The 17,417-nt window shown below is 26.5% G+C and overlaps 1 protein-coding gene across 12 annotated transcripts in view; it reads right to left on the bottom strand.

Moving 5' to 3' along the window:
- Positions 1 to 17,417, bottom strand: part of LOC129961867 (sodium channel protein para-like) — a 340,223-nt gene that overhangs the window by 156,058 nt on the left and 166,748 nt on the right. For 4 of the 12 annotated variants that reach the window (XM_056075478.1, XM_056075477.1, XM_056075476.1 and 1 more), the window contains exon 1: positions 15,354 to 16,689. The exons of the other annotated variants lie outside the window; for them this stretch is intronic. The gene's annotated coding sequence lies outside the window, so the exon portion shown is untranslated. Of the gene's footprint in view, positions 1 to 15,353; positions 16,690 to 17,417 lie in introns of those variants that run through there. 12 annotated transcript variants of the gene reach the window in all.

A 17,417-nucleotide genomic window follows, 5' to 3' on the forward strand; every position in this document is an offset into this window, starting at 1 on the left:
AATATATTAGTTAAAAGAAAAACGAGTTGTCAAAATTTAAAGAAATATTTTTTCCACACTCAAATGTGATATTAAACAAAAGACATTCAATATTTATGAAATGATTCATTAAAAATATTGAAGACAATTTAAGAACCGTCATGCCTAGTTCTTAATATAAGAAAAACACTATTTTTCTAAACTGTCCTTAAATATTGGGATTTCACTAATAAATAACATGGATATTTCAATCTTTTCATCACATTTTGAATCGTTAAAATAATTCTTTAAATGAACAAATTGCTTATCAAGTAATACTTAAACTACCGAATATGTAACGAAATCATTATACCAATATTAAAATATTATAGGAGATTATTAATATATTAGCGATACAACATTTTACTAAAATTTAAAATTTGTGAGAATAGATTTAAATATATAAAATAAGATTAAAAAGTGTTCTAAACAATATAAAAATCGAAGTAACTTCACAAAGAATGGACTTAGAAACATAATTAAAACGGTTATGTAAAGAAAACCGCTCAGAAATTAAGAATATTGTATAAAAAAAATTGATATTTTTTCACAGGAAAAAATTTAGTTTTCGCTTACCGAAACCTACCCCATGCCAATTACATGGCATATCAAAAAGTTGTTTTATATTCAAGTATATTAGTTGTACAGAGACACATCATTTTTTTACAACAGAACACAGGGTCGCAAACTCAAAAGGCGACAATTATGATGGAATCTCTATCAGTGAATTTAGGACAAATAAAAGGTGCTTTACTGGTTTTATATGATATGTTAGAATTCTGCAGAAAAACCTAGACATTTTATTGCCGAGAGTGTTTAGGCAAAGTACGAAATATGACAACAATAGGAATCGTCATTCATTAACTTCCAGTAAAGGGTTTCGGTTGACATAGTACATTTTATAACATTACCTAGAACTTTGAATATCATCGTTACAAGTCTGTCAACCATGACTTTTTCTTCAACAATATCAAATCTTTTTTTTGAATTCAATGCCATGGCAATATTCAGTTCATCTGCTCAGCCCGGAGGTTAAGAGCCTGGAATTCAAGAACTCCATGACATATCTCTCAAATCGGCAAAATTTTGTTAAAATTTTTTTTGTTAAACTGCGTATATTTAACACTTTTGAACAAAGCCCAAAACGCATATTGCCAATTCTGAACCTAAATTGAACATTAAAATTCAGATGATATTCGAAATGAACTGGATATGCATTTTATATTTTGGGTTGTTTATCGTTTGGCCTTCTCTGCGAATTGCTAATAGTTTCATTCATTGCCGATAAGTTTTCAGCATTTTATAAAATGCCTAGATATCTGCAGAATGAAGGTTTGCACACATTTCCGATTTACATACCAAATATGGTGAACAATACAAGTTTAATGGAATACAAATGGCGAAGAATGTATAGATACTGAATCAAGTTCTATACACATTATGAACATGCAAAACATTCAGTTTTGTAGAACTTCAGTTCTGATTTAAACCAAAGCAGAAAACATGCAGGGTATTCTGATTAAGATACACAAAAGTAATGGTCAATATTTAAATAATGACACATGAACAATTATGAGTTTAAAGTAATTAAAACAGAGAAACTTTTCAAATTAATTAATAAACAGTGAAGTTCAAAGTTTATTAATCGCTTGAAATCAAAAAATCGAATTTTCCAGGGTACCTTTTGCATTATTCTTGTCATAATCTATCAACTCTAAAAATTCTTCTATGCTTTAAAGTCTGAAAAAGAAAAATAAGGTAGTTGTTTTGAACTCTTAAGCTTACAAGAATTCAGGCTTTTAATATCGATTTCTATCGATTTTTGATTGCAGAATAGATTTAAATCAAAATAATTTGATACGAAATGACAGTTTGTAATCGCAAGATAAGACACCGAATTTAATCCATTTAAGTCATTGCGATTACATGCATGCGAAGGTACAGACCGACAGACGGTCGACCCTCTGTAAGATTTCATTCAAAAATTGATAAGAATCTTCTATAACTGGATACCAAAATTTATCTTTCTTTTTCTTGATGTCTTGTAGTTAATCAAAGTTCATAGCCAGCCAGAATAGACTTTCTCTGACTGGATTTCATTCAAAATTTGACAGAAATTGTCAAATTTGATCTTAAATTTATATCCTGAATTTTCATCTGTCTCCCTCAATGCGCTTTTGAGTTATCCCAGATAAACATAATGTCAAAAATAACATTTTCGGAGATATGAAATCGGAAGACTCGTTAAAATCTCGAATTCAATTTCTTTATGATTATAATACTTTTTTCCCTACTTCTATATGGGAAAGTAAAAATATTAAGATAATAAGATTATTATTTTAAATATGATTGATATTTAACATAATATTTGTATGGAAATTTAGATAGTGTAATATGAAATTTTATATTAAATTGACTCAAACAATATAAAATATAATTCTTTAAGTTATTCAAAACATTTACCAACTGGAATTATACGCATCATTCAACAGTTTATAAATTAATTATTAAGCTACTATTTGAGGTTTTATAACTACAAATATAAAAGTTTGAAGTTCATGAGAATATTTAAATAAAATCTATCAAAGTAATTCAATACCATAAAAAATTTTCATCATCATTTCAATGATAATCATTGCTTTAAAGCGAGATGTTCTCTCTGAAATAAATTCTAAATCTATGCTGAAAATTGAGAGTAAATAATTTTTTCTTTCATGAACGAAATATTTTTGTCGTGGCATATTTTCCTCTGAATCTTTTTAAATACTTGATATAGTATTCATTGCGCTTAATATGGGCTAGCTTTCAAACAAATTATGGATTAAAATTTTTAAATTTTTCTACTAAATTTAGCAAATTAAGAACTTAAATAGATGTTTTTCAAAAAGAACATTTAAAATTACATTCAACTTTTTGAATTTTAAAAAATCTGATAACTATCTTTTGTAAATATTTAAAATACTAAACCCATTTTTATAGAAATATTTGTTTGAAAATTTTTTAATGCAAAGACATAAAAAATGCAATTCGTTTTATGAAACATCATAAAGAAATGGCAAGAAAAACGACTTTATAAAAGCATATTTTTACGCATTTATTTATATTTCGTATCATACACCATTTCAAACACCTTCAAACAATGATTGAAATTCTTTTTTAAAGGATATATCAATACTCAAAGATTTAATTCAAATATATATGTATAAAAATCATTGTAACCGCTCGTAGAAAAATAGATAGAGGTAAAACGTGTATTCCTTCATTTTGATTTTAAAAAAAACAAAAAAGCTTGAAATGATTGTGACGAAATGTAAATATTCAGAAGCGTAAGTGAGCATATAAATTGGATAATTATCTAGTTTGTGAGCAAAGATATCCTATAACTATATTTACATTAAAGAAAATGAACGCGCGCTAGACTATGAAATCGTTTGCATAGTATCTAGTTGGTATATGGAATTTGAATATCTTATATCGAAAGTCAATCGAAATATGATATGAAAAATATGAGCGCAAATCCACTTTCTAAATGAAATTGTCCAAACTATAAAATAATATTGAAAATTATTATCTATGTTATTCTTATCAATATTAAGTTTTGATTTCAGTAAACAGAAATAATATACATCCAAATGTAAACAAATGATTCTAATACAATTTTCCGAAAGAAAAAGTTTTGAAAGCTAAACAATATTGAGGCAATAACAGTGAATGTTTTCTGAAAAATTCGGAATCACATTTATTGAAATAACATTAAATGATTCGAATACGATTTTCCAAGACCCGCATAGTTTTGCAAGCTTAAACAATATTGAGGCAATAACAGTGAATGTTTTCTGAAACATTTAGAATCACATTTATGAAAATAGTTCTAATACGTTTATCTGAGGTATAAATGGTTTTGTAAGTTAAAAAAATATTTAGATGAATGCACTGTTATGAAAAACTACGAATAAAACCTCGTGTATATTGCGCCAACTGATTTGAATACAATTTCCCAAGACATAAAACTAAAACAATCTTTAGCAATTTTAATCAATGTATTCTGAAGAAAATTCAGAATCCATGCTCTTGAATGGTAAAACTTGTGATAAATATTTATTTATTTAACTAATGCCATCTATTATCTATCAATCATTTTATAATATAAAATTAAAATCCCTAGCATAGAATTCAAAACTATACACATTTAGGCATATAAAATATATTAAATATATCAAAATCTTCAGAAAATAAGTTGAAATTTGGTGTTTGAAAATTTTTATGAAAATAAATTTTAAATACTTTTAAATTTAATGAGAAAATTATTCTTAAACAGGTTATTGCATTTGAAATGTGTAAAAATATCTCAAACAATTTCGAAATTTTCAATCATTTCGATTCATAATAAGATTTTTTTGCTTATAACTTTATGTTAAAACTCACCTTTCTACAGAAATTCTGATTTGATTAAAGTTTTGAAAACACTCAAAGCCTTCACGTAAAATGCATATGCTTATAAAATATATATAAATGAAACATAAATTGATCTAAAAATTATAGCACCAGAAAAATAAAACATGACTTTATCATAGAGTAGATCAATCATGATGATCTACTCTATGATCTATCAAACATGAATCTATCATATCATCATCGCAGATATCAAAATTATACGTAAATTATTATAATGAATGTTCTTTAAAAATCGGATAAGACTATTTTTGAATAGTTGACAATACAGAAAATAAAAATTCAACTTGAAAATTTGGAAAATAAAATCCGGGTCCAGTCATGGAAATGACCAAAAAAGTATTTCAAATAGAGTTCTAATCACAGATTAAAGTACAATTATTTTGGAATTATTTCTAAAATCTCTCTAATTTTAATTTGAAATCATTTCTTTTAATTTTATTTAAAATTTTGATAATAAAACAGTACAAGATCAGGAAATTATATTCATACCCTAATAATTTTTTATAACTAAATATAAAACTTATATGCATAGTATTCTTTAGATTACATACATTAATAATATTACATTTCTAATGGCAATATGAAGTGACAGAACTATTTTTCAATTAGAAAAATTAAACAGAATAGGCTAATGAAATAGCAGTTTTATAAAGGCTACTTGACGATTAAATATGCTTCATTTAGAAAATCGTACACTTTTGCTTAAAAAATTTAACTGAAATTAAACAAAACCAATATTTTCAGCATCCCAACTGGTTGCCAAAAGTGACTATATTACAATAAACTTATCCATCACGTATGGAATGATACAATAGGAAAGAGCAGAGAAATTATCTTCAGGATAATAAAAATCATCAAACATTAGCTACATGAGTTACGATATAACAATAAAATGCTATATGTTTGGAAAAAGTTAACCTTATTACTAACATTTAATAAATCTTATCGTACTAACACTGTGCAGGAAAGGTTAAAATTATGGTTTACATTTAATAAATTTTGTTTTGCTGCACAACAGGGATACAATGACTTTGCAGTAAAAAGTTAATAGTATGAGTAATTAAAAATTACCGCTCTGTTGAATTTATATGAATATAGACTTTCCCAATTTTAGTTTGGATCGGCAATCTATGACATTTTAACAAAAATATCTGAAATTTAATTTAATCTTTTTGTGATCAATGAATAAGTGGAAATTTTTAAGGCAACTATAACAAATGCTTTAAAAAATTTTTTTTACAGAATGTTTGTGAATATATATATAAAAAAAATACATCCCCAATGAAAATAAAATTTATAATAAATGTAAATAAAATTAATAAATTTAAATAAAAATTTATATAAATTTAAAACAAAAATTATCTTAAAATGAAAAAAATTTGCAAATATGGAACATATCCATAGTATTCTAAAAAGAATGAATCCAGTTGCATATTCTAGAAAGAATGAAACGATTTGAATATATATCACTAGCACAAATTTAATACGAACTTCAAAATTCGTAAATGATATTCTTTGGAATCGAAATTTTCTCGATAAAAATTCATCTAATAAGAAGATTAAATACAAGTATAAATAATTGTATTTTCCAATTGAAATGAAACGTAAACATTTATTTCGAAAAATCAACCTTTTTCCTTTTTGAAAAGCAATTGGTTCAAGTTAAGGATTTGGTTATATTTCGTAACTAAATGAAATACTAAATTTTATAAATCTTAAATAATTAATTCATTATTTCTTAAATAATTAAACACTTACCTTTGAATCAGTAAATGTAAATATTTATTTATTTAGAATAAAGAATTCGAGAAGTACCTTATCTATAATTTTTTCAGATGCTTTATTATTATATTTAATAAAGTAAACCACACAAGAGCGAAGGAAAATAATGAAATTCTAGAACAGACATGGGGAAATAAATTCTGCAGCAGGCTTTAAGAAATAATAGGTATTGCATAATAAGTGCAATAGTCAGTAAAAAATGCTACATTTGAGGAAATTTTTGACAAAAGTTAACGGTATTTAGACGAGATAATTATTTGCTCAGTTGCATGTCGTCACTCCAATGACAGTGACTATTTGATGCCCTTTAAGTATAGATTCCCTGAAGGAAAAAATCTGCATAATACAAAGGTCTATTGTCTACCCGTATATACTAACATTTTACAAAAAGAAAAAATGCAAAATGTTAAAAGTCAGTTTTTTTTTTTTTGTAATGATACAAAAAAAAAAAACATTTAACAGCTGTAAAAATTAAAGAATTTCCTACTAAGTCTTTTAGGATAGAATTTTTTAAAAAAATTATCAGTAACTTATTGAAAATAAAGCTTCAGGAAAATAAAATTTTATTAAAGATTAGTTAAATATTTTTATTTAAATTATTGATAATATGAAAAAAACATACATTGAGATTTGCTACAATGCAGGTTTGTAATCTCAACATAAAAGATTGCTTAAAACCTATTTTTAAAGATTTATTGGTATTTGTATATAAAATCGATTAGGAAAATCAGATTTAAAATCATGAATAAATTTGCAGTAATATTGTTTAGAATTGAATTTCCAATTAACTCTTATTAATAAATTCATTTTTTAAAAATTAATTTGCAAAATGAGTACTTTTTTTTACCAAAAAAAAAAAGTTGCTTTAGAAAAAAGTTTAGAAAATTTAATTTTCTAAATAGTTTATCACTAGGAGTTTATATAAGCTATATTATATGAGTTATAAAAAACAATAATCTGATTATTTTCATGATTATCCTTTTTAATTTATTCGTTTAGCATCTGTCTTGTAACAATAATTCTTTTTTATAAACTGTGGTTTAAAGGCGAAAGAACTAAATTTGGCTAAACTACGCCAAATAATGAAACATGAAAAAAATTTCGAATGAAAAGCAATTCAGATGATTATAATTTCGTATTCTACGAAATCTGTCGATTTCTTTTAATCGATTCTAGTGGAACCAAATAATAGAAATTCACAGAACGCTTTGAATAAATTATTTCTTCAGGATGCAGATTTTTATAACTATTAAAAAATCAACCCTCAATGAATAAAGTGAATAAATTTGAATCACAATGTATATTATTGTGAAACGTTTTTACTTTTTTATATTTTTACTTTTTTATATACTTTAGCTAACTTGGTCTTATTCCTCAATTGAAGAAATTTCAATAAAGTTTCGGATCACAAATTATTAATAATCTGCTACTTTATAATATCCCTAAGTGCACAATGGGACATCGATACATATTCATAGCAGGCAAGATAGGTTTTCTTCTTTGTGCTTAAAACAAGTCATACGCAGAATAAAATAAATGACCACGTGTGTATTAAAATCCTAACTGTATAAAATTTGGTCATTTCATGTAATGCCATAAATATATGACAAATACAATTGAACAATTAATTTAGCATGGTCATATTTTGAATAATTTAACCCTTGTTTCATAAAATTATTCTCCTGCTTAAGAAAGGAAGAAAATTGTAATTAAATAGTAGATATACATTTATTAATATTAAATATTAAATAAAACTTAAAATGAAAAAAATTAATATGAACGCTACAATCGCAAATTTCAAGTTATCGTGAGAACATTATTTTTTAAGTCATTATTTGTCTTAATTACTTTAAGTCATTAACCAGCTTAAATCGGTTTGAAACAATCACGAGACTTTTCTATCAGTCTGTTTTTCTTTCTCTCTCTGTATATATATAATGATACTTTTTTTAAACTTTCATTTTCAATTTTTCTAGCTGGCAAACAAAGTTTTGGAGCACGACCGATTTCTAGATGAAATAACAGATACGATGTCATAGTTATACGTCAACCTTTTAAAAACGCATCTGCTGTGAAAGAAGCATACGTAATAATAAAACAATACTGGTAAAAGCAGGTCAACCTTTTAAAAACGCATTTGCTTTCAAAGAAGCATACGTAATAATAAAGCAATACTGGCAAAAGCGGGTCAACCTTTTAAAAATGCATCTGCTTTCAAAGAAGCATACATAATAATAATGCAATACTGGTAAAAGCAGGTAAAAAAATATATGCGATTAAAAGATGATGATGAAAATTGCCATTTATGCTTTATTTATTGCCTACGCAATTTCGAGCTCCAATATTCATTGCCTACTCGATTACGAGCTTCAAAACCCCCTAACCAAAACAACATAATGTTCTTACACGATAATAAAATTCGTTGAATTTTTTTTCTGCATTTCTAATATTTATTCATAAGGAGTTATAAAATTTTTAATCGAAAAATAAACAATACCATAACTTGAATGAATTTTACCAAATGTATACAATAAAATCGTTAATCATGCACATTTAACATTATTTTTCTTCTAAATTTTATATACCTCTATAAAAAAAAGTTTGTTTTTTTAAAAATAGAAATAAGATGCAAATTTCAATTCGAAAAGAAGATTTTATCTTGGCAGAAAACTTTTCCTTTTTTATATAATTACTTTAGAAAATGAATTAAAAGTTATCACTCAATAAAAATCATTTTTATCTAACCTTCACCATTAATTTAAACCAAAATAAAAACATACTTAATTCAATTACAAAATTTTATGTACTTGTACATAAGAAAAATTATTTATTAGATATTTTTTAAATAGCAAAAAATCTTTTTATCTACCTTAAATTAAAGCCGTGTTTAGCTCGGATTATGTATTTAGCTCCAAATATGAATCATTTTCAAGTTAGCAAATAATAGCAGAATCTTTTCGAACCAAACCAAATGGGATATAAAAATAATTTGTTTTCTATAAGATCATGAAAAAAAAATAGAAAGAAAGAAAGAAAGAAAAACCGAGTAAAATAACAGAACAAAATATTTAAAAAAATTACTTATTATTCATTTCTTAAAATTTTTTAAACGCAGGAAGTTCGATAAGGATAACATGAAAAATTATTTGAAGAGTCCTTTCATTACGTCATAGGAATTCTTAAAGCGAATTAAGATATAAATCAATAATATCAGTTTTCTCGGTTGACAAATATTATATAATATCCATATTTAATATGATATGTATTTTTAATTATTGATTAAAAATTTCCTAATAACATTATGTAACCCTTAAGATTTTATTACCAGTTTAAGGCAGAACTTGATTTGTTTTACATAGAAATGTAGTCTTTCTTATCAAATATTGATTTAGAATTATATTTAGATTAAGAAGAAAATTTTTCAAATTTTCCTCAGTTTTATATAATTTTATCAATTTTTAGGTTATTTCTTAATTCATTTATTAGTATTGTTATTGCAATGATACATGTAATTTGGCATCGCAACCAAATATCAAAATCAATATTCAAGCAAGGCATTTGAGCAGGCTAGATATTAAGTTGAATTACTCAACTTATTCCATTCAAAGAACAAAACTTTTATTTTTATAAAGATATTTTTCAATAGAATGATGTTTTGACCTTGTAATTCGACTGAAATACCTACGTTTATTGAATATCTAGTTCTCCATTTCCATTCTTTGTGATTTCTTCATAGATGGTTTTTAAAAAAATTGAAAAGAATACGAATTATGAAACTAAACCGAGTAAAATACATTTTCGTATTTATAATTATTTTTAAATAGTTTCTCCTTAATTTATTGAACATATATGAACATTCGAACAGAAATTTTATAGGAGTACTCAAAACAACTTATCAAAATGCAATTTAGTTAAATTTATGATAATTCAAATATTAGAATAAAATTGTAACAAGAGTATTAACTATTTTAATTTTAAGTCATGTTAATAACAATTACAATATTTTATGAATGTCAATTCTTCATATATTCATCTATTTCGAATTATTTTTTTATAGAATAAGTGTGATATGTATGAAAAAGGCAGATATTTATGTTATATTTTCTCTTCTACTTCAAAAAACAAAAAACAAAAATAAAGCTAATGACCCCTCGAAATTTTTTGAATATTCTCACTTAGGAGTCCTTCATAAGATGAAATTTAAATTGATTGTGTTTACATGTTTGGCTACCAATATCCAATATCGTGGTGTAAATAAATGTATCCAAAACTTTTCTATTGATAATTTATTATTAGTCAAAATTTTGACTTTTAGTTTATTTTTAATAAATATACTTAGAATGTGAAATAGTTAAAACTTTTTGGAAGATCTTCAGTTTTAATAAAGGTTCTTCAATTTACTTTAATTATTGTTGTCCTATGACTTTATAATGGCTCTTGGGAAATGCAATATTTCTAATATTTTTCAAACCAAGAAGTGAATTAAAAAATGAGACTTGCATAGTTTACAATATATGGAACTTTATATTAATTTTAGCCTTTCGTAAATAAATCAAATATTCGAATGAATCGTCTTTGAATCGGTTTAATAACATGCAATAATACACAATAAAGAGTTTTTTTTGTCTGTAAATAGAATGTCTCTTCAAAATTTTTTACCTATACGAATTATTAATTTAAAAAAGTCTGTTAAAATTCTCTCCATAAATAGCAAGGACATGTTACAGAACCAGTCATCTGTAAACATTTTCATTTGATTTTATAAGCATGCCAAATATTTCAAATTTCATATCAAAAATTTTATTTGGACAGCATTTTGCTTTGTTCGTATGACATTTAAAGAAAACTAAAAATGAAAAAATAAATCTTCATACTTGTGTCTGAAAAAGACTACATATATATCTAAAAGAAAATGAAATTTGAAATTCATTTAAAATTTTGTATTCTTTACAAATTGCTTGAATTCCATTACAATATTTTTTTAAAATGTTCTTCATGAAAAACTAAGACGATTTCAATAAATTAAGGAAGGGTAATTTATTGAAAATGTCAGTTTACAATTAGAATTGTGATTCTAGAAATGTTGAAATATGATGGCATATATAATAATTATTCTAAACTTACTGAGAATTCAATAGGGAAAAATTAAGGCATAATTTAAATCTCTGAGAACTGATTTTCTTCAATAAAAACAAAATTCATCATTATTTAATCAGAGATAGTTTTAAGCTTAGCATATTATTTACATGATCTGATTTTCTAAAATTTAATTTTAGGCAACTAAATATTCTATTTAAGCTCATGATTTGCATGACATAATTTACCTGAAAAGAATCAAAGGAAATTTTTATTAACTCAAAAATTAACATTTTTCAATCCATAAATATGCAAGCAATGTTCTATTCAACATATTGCTATTCGATATATTTGTATATACTTTTTATGTTCTAGAAAAACAGTAAAAGAATAGACGTAAATAAGACATATAAAGGATTAGACTGTCATAATGAGTTCTTTCAGGCTTTCTACAATTTTATAAAAAAGGTAAAAGGTCCAAAAAGTATTTATTTCGGTGATAAATCTATACTTATAATAAAGCTCAATGTGTGTGTGTGTGTGTTGGCGCTCTACAGGCCAGGTCATTTGACATACAGCTACCAAATTTGGTACATGTATACCTTAGAGGTCGGGAATGTGCACCTGGGGTCCCTTTTTTTGAAATTTTAATTAGAATTTTAATTATTAATTAAAAACTAACTTTCCCGCCATAAAAATCTTCCATTTTCCCCATCGCCAACTTTTCCGCCAAAATAATCTTCCATTTTCCCCAACGCCAAATGATTTAGGCTTTAGTTCTTTTTTTCTCCCAACAGTAATGAGGCTAGGGTTAAGATTTTTCGGCGGATTATTTCAAACGATTCTGTTTATTTTCTTAATGTTTATGAATTTAAAATTAAACATTGTTAATTAATCCATGTTTCAGATTCATTCTGAAGTACTTTTGAATTAAAATAACACAGAATAAAGGAAATTAAAAATGTCTAATCTGCATAGCGTTACCCCAACTGGCGTAGAAAAATTCACGCATTTGCGTTACCGTAAAAAGCGAAGAAAATTCACGCATGCGCACTGTGTTCTGATTGTTGGCATGGCAACCATTATCAACGGACGATTTAAATTACTTTTAGGTTAGTTGTATGCTTTTGTAAGGAAATTGTATTTATGTTAGTTATATATTTTTTTGTATATGCTTATAGTTTTAAGTACATTGTTTTTTAAGTAGTTTTTTTTAACCTGTTTTCAATGATTTAAATTATTTTTAGGCTAATTGCATGCTTTTGTAATTAAATTGTATATATGTTAGTTATATATTTTTTGATATATGCTTATAGTTTTAAGTACATCGTTTTTTAAGTAGTTTTTTTAAACCTGTTTTCGACCGATTATTTTAAACGATTCATTTTATTTTCTTAGTGTTTGATGCATTTAAAATGAAACATTGTTAATGAATCGATCCGTTCATGATGAATCTGAGAAAATTTTGTTGACAAATTCTTGAGATATTATATAAATTAAGAAAGATATTCTTTAGTGCCCATAAAGTTTAAACGCTCAGTGACTCTATTATCAGTAATCATATTATTAAAAAAAAATGCTTTGCTTCAGTAAAAAATATTATTATATTAATTGCAGATTAATCCTTTACACTTTAATTTAAAGCATAAATTCTACGAGGGGTAACAGAAAATTAGAGAGATACATATCACGTTATGACTGAAGGCCTTTATAATATTATGAGTGAATTATATGACTATCAAAATTTGAAGTTTTAAAATATTTTGCTGAAGAATCTATTAAAGTTGGAATTGCATAAAATATTTAATTATTAAAATTTTAACGAACATTAAGATTGGCGAACCGGCTGGTCGCCAAAGGCGGCTAGTATACAATAATAATAAATAAATAACAATAAAAATGATAAATAAAATAAAACGCTTGGTTTTATTAAAAAATATCTTTATATTAATTGCAATCTCAGCATTTCCACTTTAAATTAAAGTTGAAGTTTTACCGGTAATGACAACAAAATAGGAAAATATATATAGTAAACGATCTAAACAACAGCATAAGTTTGGTATGACTATCAAAATTTGAAGATTAAAAATGTTTTGTTTGAGAAGCTATTAAGAGACAAGTTACTGAAAGTATTTAATTGAAAATTGTAGCGAGCGGTAATACTGGTGAACCAGCTGGTCGCCAAAGGCGGCTAGTATTTTATAAATCAAAGGAATGAATAAATACTTCACATGAAATGTTAAACATTTTCAATATAACTATGTTACATTCATTAATTGGTGCTTATTTTTATGGCTAAAAACAACTGCTACAAATACAAAAAATTATTTTTTGAGGTTATTTCTAACTCAAAACAAAGATTTGATTCTATTTTTTTGATTTAAATATTTGAAGAAGAAATGATTATATTTTTTGTCTGTGTGTCTTTTATAAAAATTTCTGTGACATGCAATTGCTAACGAATTCTTTAATATGCAGACGATAAATATTAAATGTCTTCTTTAATTAATTTCCTATTAGCTATATAATAACAATTTAAACTTTTATTTAGGCTAAAATAGTTTTATTTCCATTGATATTTATACATACAAACACCACCAATTTACTAGAGGTTAAATATTTAATATATTATATATATATATATATATATATATATATATATATATATATATATATAGTTAAAACTATTATCATGTGGTGGCATAATAAATTAAGAGCAAATTTATAATGCACAAAACCACCTCAGTGAGAATTTCTATTGAATAGTAGGTTAGTAAAACATCAATATGATAACATTTATTCTTGTTGTCACTTCTATTAAGGTAAATCCAAAACTTATTCATTGAAAAGTGCAAAATTGAGTTAATATTTATTGTTAATAACTTATTAATGTTTTTTCGTTTAAGAAAATTTTAAAAAGTGCATACATGTACTTAATTATTAATCTTAATTTCTTCACAATGATTCTTGACACTTATTAATTTTTCAGAATCTATTGCGCAATTGTAAGTAATATAATATTGGTAGAAAGAGATGCAGTTACGAAATATAGTTATCAAAAACTAAATAATACATCTGAAAAATTATAAATTTTTTCAATTGTACCTTTTTTGAAGTAAAAATTTGTTATAAATTTATGATTTCAAGCATGGTTTAATGTTTGAATTATTGTTAATTCGATAATATTTTCTAAAACTGTCTAAATAACTTAATTGCATTGTTTGTGTTTCGTCATTTAATTTCATCAAAATTATCTGATGTGAATCTTTTATAACAGTGAAATGAATAAGAAAAAAATATATTCGTTTAAAAATTTCGAAGTCCAAAATTAAATCCTATAAAGATTTTATTGATTTGAATTGATTTAAAAAACTGCATACATTTCAACTGATTTTAAGAATTCTTTAAAAATATTAAAACTTGGAATTCTTAAAAAAAAAAATCGTGTTTATACCAAAATTTTAAAAGAAATATTCATACTAAAACTTTGGTATTCTAAATAAAATTTCGTATTTAAGCAAAAATTCTGAAAATAATTGAAAAATTCAATAACCTTCAAATGAGTTTTCCTATTCAAACAAGATTTGAAAAAATTCTTTACGAATTCTATATTTCGAATTCAGAAAAAAAATATATGTATTTAAATGCGAATTCTAAAATAGAATGCTTAGAAAACGGGATTCTACAATTGTTTAGAATAGATATTAAAATCTGATAGAAAGTTTCATATTTAAACAAGAATTCTTTTGACTTTGAAAATAATCAATAATCTTGTATTCTAAAAAAGAATATTTGTATTTAAATGAGAATTCTAAAAGAATTATTCGTACTTAGATGATAATTCTGAAAGAAGCATTTGCATTTTAAACTAGGTGTTACAAATGCAGCACGAATTCAGAAAAATTATTTTGTATTTAAAGGAAACTTATAAAGTATATATTTTGGAACTAGTGTGATATTTTCTTTGACAATTGGCAAGATTAATACTATAGCACTTAATTACAAAAAATGAGGAAAATTACCTTGCTAAGCTGTGATCCGTCTTGATCCCCCGATTGATCATCATAAATATAAACAAATGGAAATGGCGAGAAAGTTTATCGTCTTTTGGGACCGACGTCCGGTACATATTAGTAACTAGTGGCCCTTTAAGTGCACTACTATAGGACGTACGCTAGGGAGTCGACGGTGCTTCACTGGAGGCAGCAACCATTTACTAATGGTCTTCATTTCGAACACATTCGTTGACCAGTCTGACTACAAAAATTAGAGCTACCGGTGCCATTGCAGAACACCAGAATACAGAGGCACATGATGAGTCGCGCTGTGACCCAGCTCGCAGTCCGTGCGGCCTGTCCTAGGCATGATGGGGATCGGAATGTCGATATCCAGGACAGAGACTTTAGGCAAAGATCACCGTGAAAAACACTACTCTAAGTGCGAAAGACTCAGGGAAACTTCCCATGGCCGGATCTAGTTTTGCGAAGATTCTTGCAATGTCTTCTAGGCAGATTCTTTCTAGGTAGACTGGCTTTGTTCTTATTAATCACTTCTAGAAAGTGGCACTAAGGAATATTTTTTTTTTCAAAGAATCAGCGAATTCCGAGCGTAGATGTTGAAATGTAATAACTCTATTGATCTGATCTGATCCGATCCGATCTACTATGAACTATTTAATTAGAATGAGTGCAACTGGAGATAGAGAAGAATTTAACGAGTGTATATCTTTAAATTCTTTTTTTTCAATAGGCTATTCCACGTGCTGATACTTGAGATAGAGAATATTCTTAACTTGCAATTCTATATAAGAAGTTTTTATGTATGTATATAATATTTATATTTATATATAGTGGAGAGCTTCGTTTTCTTTTGCTATGCTAAGTAAGAGATTATTACGTACTTTTGAGACTGGTTTTGAAGGACGGTTGAGAGTGAAAGAACAAAAGAAAAAAAAATTAACAAATTCAAAGTCTCACACGAATCCTCTGTCGATGGAACATATTCTTCTTAAATTGGAACTTTTTTTTGTTACACGCTTTAGGTATCCAATGGCATTCACTTGGTTTCCATTACAAACAAAAACCCAACTTGAGCGGGATGGTAGTTTTTTAAGTTCCAACGAAATGGGTGGTACACAAAACTTTTAGAACCAGTTCCTCTTGTTGTGGGATGCTTTTTCGACCCGTGCTCGGTGCAGGAGTTAGCACTGGTATCGTTCACCCCTGAACGGTTTCATTCGAGTATTCTGGAGACATTAAAAAAGAACGGAAAAACGCGTAACATATAAAATAAATCTCCTTCCAGTCGATTGTTGTTATTCGAAAGGGGGGTGTCCGGTCCGAGCGGTAAGCTCCTGTCTTTGACGCTCTTCCCAAATGAAGCGCCCTATCCTATCGCGCACTGCAGACGTCCGTGGTAGAGGTAGACTCACTCACCCTAGCCAGTCTTGAATGCTAGGGTGTATTGATCCGCTCGCGGAGAAAGCCATTGCAGCTAGTAGTATGCCAGTTTTCCGCTCTTCACGGGAAAAAAAAAAAACTGATACACCCCTTTCAATTATAAACTAAATGATTCATCGACACCAGGACACACAGCTGCGACAAAGAAAAAGAACTGAGGGAATTAAAATATTTACGCCCGCCGGAGAGATGAGATATCTCCCATGGAAGGGCGCTCCTGAAATTCCGATGAACGAAACCGGAATTATGCATTACTTTTCTCCCGTTTTGTTATCTTTTATATCGGGAAACTTTATTCTATCGTTCGGCTTTTCTTTTCGAAGTTATGTAGTATTTAAGATGTAACGACGATCATTTGATTAAGTAATTTGATTAAATCCATTCATTAAAACATACTCGCTTCAAGCCCATCCCTTTCGTTTATAAACTAATTGATTCGGCGGAGAGAAGTACAACAGGACATAAATTAATTACATAGAAAAATAAATATGGGAATTAACATATTTAAGACCGCAAATGATTTGAAATTTCTATCGACAAGCGGGTAATATACGTTATTTTCCAAATGTTTTGTTATCTTTTACTTTGGAAATTCTTGTGATAGTGTTCTTTTTTTTTTCTTTCTTT

This window comes from Argiope bruennichi, chromosome 2, assembly GCF_947563725.1.
Source record: "Argiope bruennichi chromosome 2, qqArgBrue1.1, whole genome shotgun sequence".
NCBI classification, from domain to species: Eukaryota; Metazoa; Arthropoda; class Arachnida; order Araneae; family Araneidae; genus Argiope; species Argiope bruennichi.